The 13,164-nt window shown below is 36.6% G+C and overlaps 1 protein-coding gene across 16 annotated transcripts in view; it reads right to left on the minus strand.

Moving 5' to 3' along the window:
• epb41.L (erythrocyte membrane protein band 4.1 L homeolog) overlaps nt 1-13,164 on the minus strand; it is a 119,083-nt gene that overhangs the window by 71,231 nt on the left and 34,688 nt on the right. Inside the window, exon 1 of one of the 16 annotated variants that reach the window (XM_041580887.1) lies at nt 12,333-12,486. The gene's annotated coding sequence lies outside the window, so the exon portion shown is untranslated. 16 annotated transcript variants of the gene reach the window in all.

The following is a 13,164-nucleotide window of genomic DNA, read 5'->3' on the forward strand; positions in this document are numbered from 1 at the left end:
GAACTAAATGTGTGTAGAGCTCAGCAGCTAAAAATAGAAGGAAAAATCTTGCAAGTGTTTGCACATTATGGATGCGCAAAGAAATATTCAAGGCTAGCACCAACATGCTGTAGCAAGAGTAGAAAATATGGGCACACAATATTGTCAACTATAAATCTTTGTATCCTATTAGCTTAGCTATTAGCTCGAGGCAGGGATTTTTATAAAAAAAAAAAATTATTATTTCACCACCGATGATTGGAGCCCTTTAACTTTACAGCTCCAAGTACTGTTGTAGGAGGTCTTACACATCATTGAAGTAACAACTCTCTAAAGTTATACCATAATAATCAGTGTACTTGTTTTATGTACTTCTCTGTAGGTATGCATTTTTCAGTGATTTAACAGAGACAATTCTCAGTATTGAGTATTGTCTATGGCATGGTATTTTCTGTTGTTTCTTAGCTGTGAGAAGCGCTGGCGACAAAGAGCACCATGTATCATTGTCCTTAGAAATAAATACTGTAATCTGCTACAGTCTGATTTGCATCCAATTTTGTTAATGTAAAGCTACTATTGTGAAAATAACCACCCATGCCTCTTAAAGGAGAACTAAAGCCTAAAAATGAATATGGCTAAAAATTCCATATTTTATATACTACACTTACTGAACCAGTATAACTTTCAGCTTGTCAATAGCAGCAATGAGCCAGGACTACAAAATTGTCACAGGGGGTCACCATCTTGGAAACATGCTCAGTGGGCTCTGAGCAGCTGTTAAGAAGCTAAGCTTAGGTGTTTCAAATTATCAAGCAGAAAATGAGGTTGGCCTGTAATATAAGCTGATGCTACATGGTTCATTATTAAATTCTGATGCTAGATGTACTGGTTTCTGTGCTGCCATGTAGTAATTGTCTGTATTAATAACTAATCAGCCTTATATTGTGACATTTATATCTGTACTGTATATTTTGAGTCAAACCCTAAGCTCAGTAACTGACAGCAAGCACAGAACATGTCCAGTGAATTCGTAGGAAAGAAGATGGGGAGCTACTGGGGCATCCTGGATTGCTAAAGTGCCTTGGTTGCCTTGGGCTTGTATAGAAGCCCAAAACTAAGGGGGTTAAGTTGATTTTTACCCGAAAATTTTGCGTTTGAGGGTATTTTTCAGTCAAAATTTTGGGTTAAATTGTATTTTTCAGAAAAACACTTTTCTCCAGCCCCAATTCACTGCTTTATGTTTTCCATTCAAGTTTTTTCTTAATTCAGAAAACATTCGAGTTGTGAGTTAATTCGAGGTATAAAAAAAAACAAAAAAAAAAAAACTCATAAACCTCTAAAACTCGACCTTTGATAAATAACCCCCATAATGTACACCATTTCTAGCCTACTTCTTTAGTTAAGCTTTAGTTCTCCTTTAAGCTATTTTATAAAGAAGTTGTAATTAAAAGAGCAAGTTAAATTTACATGAGGTGTGCTTCAAATCAAACATGCATAAATACGATACTAAAGAATCAGACCAACAAAGTACAACAATCGACAATCTAACACTTTTTTCAAAAAGCTACAAAGTATCAAGATAAATGAGAGATTTTAGAAAATAGCGGGGCAAATTTTGTTGCATTAAATATAATGAAATTATATTAACATATGAATAAAAACATATATATAATATAAAGAATAAATAGAAATGTTATATTTTCACTGTCTGCCTGAAAGAATGGATTTTTTTTCTAGACAGCTAAACCCATCCTATTATCCAACCCCTTGATATAAAGATGATATTTTGTTGGTCAGTGCAACAATCTGTTCAATAAACAGACAGTTTGAAGATCTGGTGTATGTGCCCCAGGTGCAATATCTCCTTAAACATTAAATTATCTCATTATGTTGCATGTGTCCAAGCTGCCAAATATTTAAGGAACACACCTGAAGACAAAATGGGCACAGATAAAATGATGGTAATAAACAATAACTTTCTTCAGCAAGAAAAAGCTGACAAGTAAAATATATATGTATAAACTATACTTACAAATCAGCATTGCCAACAATTATTGTATTTGCTGACAATAAACGTTCATCTGTCAGAAAAAAAGGAACATAATAATAATAATACAGGTATGGGATCAGTTATCCAGAAACCTGTTATCCAGAAAGCTGCGAATTATGGAAATTAGGGAAAGACTGTCTTCCATAGTTTCCATTTTATGTTTCCATTTTATTCAAATATCCCAAATTTGATTTCCTTTTTCTCTATTACAACAAAACAGTAGCTTGTACTTGATCCCAACTAAGATATAATTTATCCTTATTGAAAGCAAAACCAGCCTATTTGGTGTATTTAATGTTTACATGATTTTCTAGTAGACTTAGGGCATGAAGATTCAAATTTTATATATATATATATATATATATATATATATATATATATATATATATATATATATATATATATATATATATATATATTATATATTATATATATATAAAATTGCAGAAAGGACCAGCACTCTAATTTTGACCAAGCACCCGGCAAAACGAGGTGTGAAGGAGTGCGGGTATCATCTGTGATTTCGTTATATATAGGACAATATTGTTACAGGGCATACTACAACACTCATATGTATAGAGTACTTTTCATGTCTCATTTTCAGAAGGCCGAGTAAAACAGTTTTACTTGCATTTACATTATAATTTTTGTTTGTATAAAAAAATTCATCCTGCATAAAAATATCAGTGGAGAAAACTATGATTCCCCCCTACCCATCATGTGTTTGCACTGACAGGACTAGAATTCGCCTGTTATTGAGCACACAGCAGAATTCAGCAGATTTCCAGACAATTCTCAGGTATGCATGTTCAGAGCATCAGTAGCTTAAAACATGGAGCTCATTCATACAAACACTGTTATTTTCATCCTTAAAAAAACATCACAGTCCACACAGTCAAATTTCGAATCGTATTTTTTTTTTCCGAAATAGAACCATACGATACATATAAAAGCATCCAATGAAGAATAATGGAGCAAAACAAATTGAGTATTAATAATCATACATCCATAAATTTGTAGCATAGCAGCTTTGTTTAGGTTTATAAACATGCAAACTAAACTGACTAAATGGTTTCTTTTGTTACAAGGCCTTGCAGTGGACACAGGGTTTGCAGTTCTGCAACAGCCAATGGTTGCCTCCCTGATATAAAATTAAATATATTGATTATTTTTAATTAACCTGTAGAGGCAAGTCAGTAAGAATTAAACTAGACTGTGTAGTTAGCCAATTAAAATAAATATATTCTTACCTCTGTAATAATTGTTACGACACGCAGGCAGGAAAAACTGCAAACCAGACACTTACAATTAACAGCTTTCATCTTTTCAAAAGCCCTACAAAGCAGGGGGGGAAGTCTGACCAATCCCTCCCTGAACATTAGTCCACTCACATAACAAAAATCCTTCTACAGCAAAAATTTCATTTATCCACCTACAGCACACAAATACTTTTTGGAAGAGAGGAGGAGAGAAAAACAGAGAACGTTGCTGTGTGTCTTGCATAATTTTGTATCTGTTAGCTTTTTCACAATAAGAAAAAACAAGAAAAAACAAGTCCTTTGAAAGTAACTTTCAAACAAGTAACAATTAAAATATTATGGCAAACATCCAGTTCATAACCTGGGTACATTCTCCATTGTTCTGAGACCACAAAATTACCTTGGCCAGCACTGCATATCAGAACTTTCCCAAATAAATATCAAGTGTTGCTCACTTAATTCTGTCTGTAGCGGGATCTCTGCTGAAGATTGCCTAAATGCACTGTAAGTCACATCTAGTGATTCAAATTGAAACAAACACCATGTTGAAAAACATTTTTAAAAGTTCCATCCAGACCCATTATATATACACCAACTGAATGAGCTCATGTTGAAAAACATTTTTAAAAATTCCATCCAGACCCATTATATATACACCAACTGAATGAGCTCATGTCAAAAAGGGGGTATATTTTCCCTTTAATCATTTAGCCACCCCCTTTAACTAATAGCCATTCATGTATCTTTAAAAGTCTGATTCTATCTCTACTATCTACACCTGTATGGCTTTATTTACTCTCCTGCTTATGTGTATTTTAAATAACACAATCATCTCCCCAAGGTTCAGGTCATCCAGGTGTAGTTATCATTATTAAAAATGTTTACAATTAAGAAAAGCTACCAAAAAAGCAGAACGTAGATCAGTAGTGTACTTTCTGCTTCGATCAGCAATTAGTAATTTCCCTAAACTCTCATTTCATATAGGATACCTCCATGATATTTGATAAGTCTGTCAGGACAGGTTGGCCCTTCTTATTGAAAGGATTGGGTACTATCCACAGATCCATTGTGTTAATTTAATATCTAAAAACATGTGGATCAATGCTATTTTGTCATCTGCAGGGATGGGCATATAAAATCTACTTTTCACTTGCAGGATGCCTGTTCAGAAAAAAAAAAATCAACCAGTATCAAGATATTTTTTTACAAAAATGCTGAAATATTGCAAGTCAGGATTCCAAAGGACCTAATTGGAAAATGGTCATGTACACAATCCTTGGATCATGGAGGGCATAATCCGAGCACCGGGAGCTAGAGATCCTTCCACAACTTGCCCAGTGGAGGGCATTTTGCCCATATCGGTAGGTCAATAAGTTGATGACTTGGACAGGAGAAGTCAAGAATGCAGGCAAATATGGCCACTGTATGACCAGCTTAAAGGGGAACTATTGTGAAAGTTCAAATTTAATATACGCCTCATACCGAAATAAGAAACTTTCTAAATACAATCAATTAAAAATTCTACATTGTTCTGAAATAATAAATGTTATATTCACTATTGTTATATTCAGTTGTGTGTCAGATGACTGATCCAATATATCTTATAGGGGGGCTCTTTTCCTAGCAGATATATTAGAGCTTACTCAAATAACTGATTCCACTACAAACTATAACTGCCTTTTGCACAAATCCTGCATGTAGAGAGACAGGATATCTGGTGATTTTAATAAAGTGAGCTCTAATACATCTTATAGGCAAAAGGTGCCCCCCTATAAGATATCCTGGATCATTCATCTGACACCCAACTCCTGAATGACGACAGAAAGAAGAGAACAGATACTGAGAGAAGGCTAGTGAAGCTAAATTTGATTATTTCATAAACGGTACAGAATTTTTAATTGATTGTATTTAGAAAGTTTCTTATTACAGTATGCTGAAGCTTATATTAATTTAAATTTTCACCATAGTTCCCCTTTAGAGATGCTTTGCTGAAAACATTCAGTCAAGATGGTCTTTTGGTAAAAAGCACAAATTGATATGATGACAAATACTGCCCATGAAATCTGCACATTTCATTGAACAGTTAGCAAAAATGGCTATTGCAAAGCTCTGCCTATATATATTTTCTGTGTCAAAGTAGGAGGAATGCTAGCACCCTAGTACATATTCTACCCTGACCCATCTTTTCCCATGAACCTCCGATCAGCTGTTAAAAAATTGTTCCCTGGCAATGGAGAAATCTGGTACCCTTCCACGCTGTTACATTGCAGCCACTGGGAAGATGCATGCACACTGCTGGCTCCTGTTCAGGGAAAAACGAATGGGGTGGTAGATTTTTCAAAATTACATATAGGATGGTGCCTTTCATTTTGCTTCATTAGCTAATTGTTTAGCTTTAGTTCTACATTTAGTTTTAAATCTTAACAACTAAACTATATAATTTGTGAACAATAGATAAAAATCACAAGATAACGCATTTGCTATAAAATCACATGATAAAGCAAGTTGCAGAAAATGCAGAACCAAACCAGCCCCATATGTTTAATTTAGTTATCACTGTCTGAAAAAGCATACAGGCACTTTAGTACAAGAATATGGGGAGCAGGGCTTTGGTGTACTTAAAGGGGCTGTACACCTTTAAAGGAACTTTTAGTATGATGTAAAGAGTGATATTCTGATTTGGAATTGGCTTTGATATGTTATTATTTGTGGTTTTGAGTTGTTAACCTTTTTTTCCCGCAGGTCTCCAGTTTACAATTTCAGTAATCTGGTTGCTATACATACATATTAACAATACACATTTCCCTTAATATTTTGAGCCTTGAAAAAAAAACAATGAATGTAAATTCTTAAAATAGCACTCTCATCAATTTTACATTCACTTAAAATTTAATTTCCTGCAGTCCGTACATTGTTTAGGTTGAACAACAGAAAATTGTCCATACACATGTATGCAGCCAACTGGTCAGCTACTTGTCAAAGGATGGCCACCTTAACTCTTTTTGAATGGAGATTTATTGGCTCAGAGCAGGACATCAATGCCATGACCATGTTGGATCAGAGGATGTGCAAAGACACTCCTAATGTAAATTTCACCCTTTCTGCAATAGAAGGATATTGTATCTTAAAGGCTGGAGTAGGTGGATGTCTAACAGAACAGAACAGTACTTCCTGCTTTTCAGCTCTAACTCTGAGTTAGTCAGTGACTTGAAGGGGGGCCACATGGGACATAACTGTTCAGTGAGTTTGCAATTGATCCTTAGCATTCAGCTAAGATTCAAAAGCAACAGTTATGGCCCATGTGGCTCCCCTCTAGTCAGTGATTGGTTACTGCCTGGAAACCAATCAGTGGAAACCAAGAGAGCTGAAAAGCGGGAAGTGGTGTTCTAGCTATTACAGTTAGACTGCTAAATGCAGTCAAATTGATTGAGAGAAGTTTCATAACATACAGCCAAAGCAATCCAGGAGTTTATTAAAGCAATGAAGTGGAATATTCTTGAATGGTCAAGTCAGTTACCTGATCTGAACCCAATTGAGCATGCATTTCACTTGTTGAAGACTAAACTTCGGGCAGAAAGTCCCACAAACAAACAGTAACTGAAAGCCGCTGCAGTAAAGGCCTGGCAGAGCATTAAAATGGAAGGAACCCAGAATCTGGTGATGTCCAAGTTCAAGACTTCAGGCTGTCATTGCCAGCAAAAGGTTTTCAAACAAGTATTAGAAATTAACATTTTATATTCAGTTTTTTACTTTGTCTATTTACTTTTGAGCCCCTGAAATGAAGTGATTGTGTTAAAAAAAAAGGTTTTAGTAGCTCACATTTTTATGCAATCTTTTTGTTCAACCCACTGAATTAAAGCTGAAACTCTGCAGTTCAACTGCATCTAAATTGTTTCATTTAAAATTCATTGTGGTAATGTACAGAACCATGTAATACATTACATTTTTGGCTAACTGTATTAGATTTTTTTTTTTTATTTTGCACAGTCTATTTACCCAGTTTTTATTTTTAGACTGAACAATTCCTTTAAGAGTCTTAACTTAACTGCAAATAGACTAAGATAAACCAGACATGAGCCATGGTATGGCCATGTAAACTGCATGCTTACATAGAATATGTATCTACCCACTCACAAACATACAGATTACAGATTAACATTCAGATGTTCAATGAATGGATCACTTTTACTGTTGTATATGAAAAGCCCAGTGGTGCAACTGACTTAGAGGTCAGTGGGAAATAAGGATACCACCCAGTAGTATTGCATTTTTGTACATTGTTATACCTGTCTGGCCAGTTATGCAGAGATCTTCACAGTTATGTTGTCACCTGTACACACAGTTACACCCATAATCCAACCCAGGTTCTCCACATTTTCCAGCAAAACCACTGGTTGTTGTTAGATTTTCTTTATTTAAATGATGGCAAGACTAGCGGGGGCAGTGACTCATGGCAGGTTCAGGCATTTTGATTTGAAATTTTTTACAGGCATGGGATCAGTTATCCATAAACCCATTAACCAGAAAGCTCAAAGCAAATCCTATTGGTTTAATTGAATAATGATTTTTTTTAGAAGACTTTAGGTCTGGTCATCCAAATTATGGTTGCTTGGCAGCCCCTGTGTGCATTCAATCTTTGCATGGCATCAAGAAATTATAAATATCATAAAATGTCAGAAAACAGGTCCTGCTAATACTAATAATAATAATAATAAATTGAAAGTTTTCTTTCAAAACTATAATGTACAACAATCACACTCTTCCAAAATGATTAGAGAACTTGCTGTTCTTATTATAACCAAACATAGATATATGCTGTTTCAGAGGTCCTTTTCTCTGGGTCTGAGTGACAGGAGCTGCTGAAATTCTTGTAGCTAAATTGTATTATATCTATATTAATAGTTCACTGGTACTTGATTACATTCATAGAAATGTCTTCATATTTGCCCAAATTACAAAAATCAACACTTTTTACAATTGATAGTAGTAAACACAAAAATGCATGCATGCCCTCTTTTCAGTTCTGTTATTGCAAATATTCTGACAAATTCCCTGAACAGCTCTAGGACCATTGGCCCAACAATTCTTAATGTAGGCAACAGAAGGTGCACTATCCCATCTTATAAGGATTAATAAATCACTGGTGGGACACCTTTAAGTATCTACCGTATATACTCGAGTATAAGCAGAGTTTTTCAGCCCCCAAAATATGCTGAAAAACTCTACCTCGGCTTATACTCGGGTCAAGTGCAAAAACGTTCGCCGACGCCTAAGAATATGCGCCTTAGAATAGTAGCCGGCGCCTTAGAATAGTAGCCGGCGCCTAAGAATATTCGCCGGCGCCTAAGAATAGTCATCCAAAAACGAGATTGAAACTTACCAGAAGCTGCTGCATTTCTCACCCTCGGCTTATACTCGAGTCAATAAGCTTTCCCAGTTTTTGGAGGTAAAATTAGGTACCTCGGCTTATACTCGGGACGGCTTAAATTCGAGTATATACGGTAAATATCCTATAAGTAAGCAAATTTACTTTAACATTTGGTCACATTCAACATGATTTGTTACTGTATGAAGAGAATATTCAACCTCTGTATATACATAGTAAAATATGCCATATCCTCAAATTCTGTTGCCGAGAACTTCCCACACCAGTCAGTTGAAATGAAGAAGCTGCTCGGATGAGTAGTGAAACGTCTTCATTGATTACTCAGCAAGTCCAGTTGTTTTCAATTTACCTATACTAGATATACCATGACCTGGGTGAATGAAAATCTTCATAGTCAATGCTACTAATTGTTGGATTACTGGCAAAGTATATGGAAACCTCATGGACATAACAGTTTAAGGGCTAGTCCACACGGGAAGATTTCAGGGAGATTAGTCGCCGTTTGAAAAACGTATTGCCTCGTGTGAATAGGCGCAGGCGACTTTAGCGCTAGCGGGTACGAGATACCAGCAAGCCATTCAGGGAGATAGGTCACCTCAAAGACGCGGCGATTAGTCGCCAGGCGACCAATCTTCCTGAATCTTCCAGTGTGGCCCTAGCCTAAAAGTAACCCAGGACAGCTGGTGTTTTGCCAACAGCTTTGCAAGATGATCAGATTAAAGCATATTGAAGAACAACATGTAAACAAATGGGTAATGGCTGTTTAACCCATGACCAGTGGTAAATGGACAGAGTCGGTTTCATGGACATGGCCACTTTTTGTGCAAATGTCAGATGGGTGGTTCATCTTGAATAGACATACACATGCTAAGATGGAGAAAATATATATTTATATTTGGAATATAGCATATATACCGTAATTAAAAGTATAATAATCTTTATTGTTAACTTCACGGCTCATTTACTCCTGCATTGTCTGTGGGTGCTTAAATGTGCTTTTGATAGTTGTACCTAACCATACAATAAATAATGAAATCAGTTGTGGCATACAAACTACATAAACAATTATGCCAGCTGATCTGATAATGGGGCAAAGACTAGATTGCACAGGGTTTTTGTGCAGACCAGCTGGAAAAAAACTTGCAGCCACAGCACAAAGAGGGGCTTATGAGGATATGAGGATATTCCAACCTTCCTGATTCAAATATTACCAAGCCTCAATCAGATAGGTGGTCAAGTTGTTGCCTCCTATAGGGGTCAATAAACTGCAGAAATGATTGGGCAAGTTGCTAGCCAATATCAGTATGTAAACAGTCAGTTAAGGCATGACTTGTTTAGTCATACTTTTGTTTTTTTCACAGAAAAACACTACATATGAAATAACAACATTACACAATCATCTGCTCAAAATCCACAGGCCTCAATGAGGCCCAACAGCAATACCTCTGAGTATCAGTCACCTGCCTTCTGCTACTCACCTTGAAGTGGCTGCCTAAAAAAACACAAATAACTACATCATTTACAGCTAGGCCATGATTTAACAGTATCTGTTCAGAGGCTACAGCAACAAATATCTGGAATACAGCACTAAAACAAGACAACACAAAACATTCTTGTGTACACCTATCTGTTATCCTACAATCCACACCTGGCAGCCTCGTGCATATTTGTTGCTGACACTGTGGTCTCTCGGTCATAAAAATAACATCTCTAGAAAATGAGCTGCAGGCAATATTTCCCAGGGGATACCCACTTGCCACTCGGGAAATAGTGTACTGTATCTTGTTGTTCAGCCTATTGCCAGAGCTGTACATCAATAATATTATCGCTGAGAGTGATGTCACTGTCAATGACATCTCAGGGCTCAAAGACCTTTCCTGCCCTGAACAGGGGACATCAGGGCTAATGCAGATGGCCACTGTATATTGCCCAAACTTAGTCATTAAGAATAAAAGAACTGAGAGAAAAGAATGCAATTACAATAGAAAAGGGTAACAAAGTGGACATGGTGACAATAGCAAAAGTAAAAGAGGTATAAGATTTGACTTGCTATAACCTTTGGTGTAAGACTAAAGGTGGCCATAGACGTGCAGATTACCTGCAATATAGGACAAAATACCAGTAAAAGACATCCTCATCTCCCGATTTGCCACTAACCTTCAGTTTAAATAAAGTAGTAAAAGAACATCAGACAATGTTTTGCCCTGACAGCAATCGTACGAAAGTTTATGTCCGACAAAAGCTTGTGACAGTCTCCCACTTAAAATCGTTAGATCGGCAATACACGCAGAGCAGCCAACAGAAATTTTCTAACCTGTCTGATTTGACTGAACGACCGATCGCCATGGCAGGAAAAATGTTGGGACACTCCACACACAGTCCGAAAATCGCACGAATCGAGGATTCGTACGAATATATCTGTACGTCTATGGCCAGCTTAAGGCGAATCTCAAAGAGACATTTTCCCCACCGGCAGAAAAACCACCAATCCACTCCTACCACTCTGTCGGTGTCCCCACTGGTGTGATTAGTTTCAGGTACAAGCAGATTGGTGCTGATTTAGCAATCCAAAATTACCTTTACAGAAAGTGTACATTTTCTTGCTAAGATATAAAAAAAAAAAAAAAAAAAAAAATTAGTTTTTCACTTTCTCCCCAAAAACATTGCTATGCATTTCTTTAATAGAACTGAGCCTATTTGTTTGTCCTTTCAGGGGCAACATGATGTCTCCTCCAGGGCCCCAGCCAGACAAATTGGACAGTAGGAATGAACCAAATCCAAGCCTTTTACGTAGGGTTCAGCCGAATCCAAGTTCCTGGCTGAACCATCCTTTCAGATCTGCCCTGCTATCTCCATTTTAGTCTCTCTGCTGCCACTCTGACATTACAATCCAATCCAATCTGTGTAAAGAGACTAATTCTAAGGGTTCAACAATAGTACAGATAAATGTAATTTACACAAATAAGCATTGTTTAGTAATTTTGGAGAAAATGTCTACAATTATTGGTTAATGAATTTGAACAATTCTAAACAGCTGTTTATAGTAAATAAAAAATAAGCTACTAGAAGCTATGTTTGCTGTTAATCAGCTACTGGTTACAAGTGAAAAAAGTAGTCTAAACATTGTTCAGATGCACACGTGTAAGGGTGAACATTACAATGCTTTCCTCAGACTAATAACATCTCACAAGTCAAACATAATCACAAAATGCTTATTACATAGGAAATTTGTCAACTCATAACACAATGATTTGGTATCCCCAAAGCATTTTGATCTAGGCGGACTTTCTCATCCAGATACTGAATGTTGCACATGTACATACACAATAGCAAAAACATCTTGATTTATATTATCAGATGCTACATTACAGATTAGGGTGTTTTGCATCACACAACAAAATCACATACTGTACCAATCAGTCACATGGTAGATTTAGTGGGGATAGACTAATCCATTCAGCAATAAACCATCACAGTTGCAAAATGGAAATAGCAGTTATATTTGAATGCACAGGCTGCATACATGAAGTATAAAGATTAAAGTGTGAATATTGTAAATTCGTCTAAGAAAAGAGCCAACCCCCCCCCCCCAAAAGAAAAAAAAAGCTGTCTTCTACACACACATGCACACCTGCTTTTTGTAAATAAGGTATCATACCTCTACTAATGTCGTCTCTCCACCTATCTGGATTTCTTTATGCCCAAGAAAAACTGTAAAAAAGGCTGAAGGGAATCTTTTTCCTTGTCTGAGATGGAGAAATCAGTAGACAGACCTTTCCATTCCTGATGAGGACTACACACCATTTATTTTCACTCTCAGGTTCCCACACCCATCCATCCTTTTATTTTAATGATGCTTCATGTGCTACTCACTGTGGGTATATTTTACATGAATACAAAAGAAAGGGGATTTGCTGCGAGATAGTGTTATGGAGGAGTAGGGGGCGTATCAAAAGTGGGGGAGGAGACAGGAGAAGCTTTGTTTATTTTGAAAGAGTCCAGGCTCAGCTGTAACCTGCAGTCCCTCGAGAGGTGGCAGATGAGGAGGGAGAAAGCAAGAAAAGCACAGCAGGATAGGACAGATGATGCAAAGCCAAGCGCTGCACGGGCAGATAAAATCATATGAAGTGTTGGATCGAGATACAGACAAGTCTATTAAACAAGGCTAATAGCTGGAACACATAACACTTGATGACTCTGTCCAGAGAATCCCGAAAATGTTAATTTTCTAAAAGTCGAAAAAGGGACAATAAACAATTTATTGGGACGATCAGTATAAAGGAGAGAAGAATACAATAAAAACATATGGCTTTACTCTTGACCTCCATTCAAGTTTAAAGAAGCGTGATCTGCTGTTGGAACAGCAACCTATCCTAGCAGCACCAGGGGGCTGATTTTGTTTTTTAACTTAAATTTAAGGGAAGAAAATCATGACAAAACATGTGCCACCTTTTGAAATGTGGTTTTCAGTGCATCCCTATATAAATGTC

The sequence above is a fragment of the Xenopus laevis genome, chromosome 2L (assembly GCF_017654675.1).
Source record: "Xenopus laevis strain J_2021 chromosome 2L, Xenopus_laevis_v10.1, whole genome shotgun sequence".
Lineage (NCBI taxonomy): Eukaryota > Metazoa > Chordata > Amphibia > Anura > Pipidae > Xenopus > Xenopus laevis.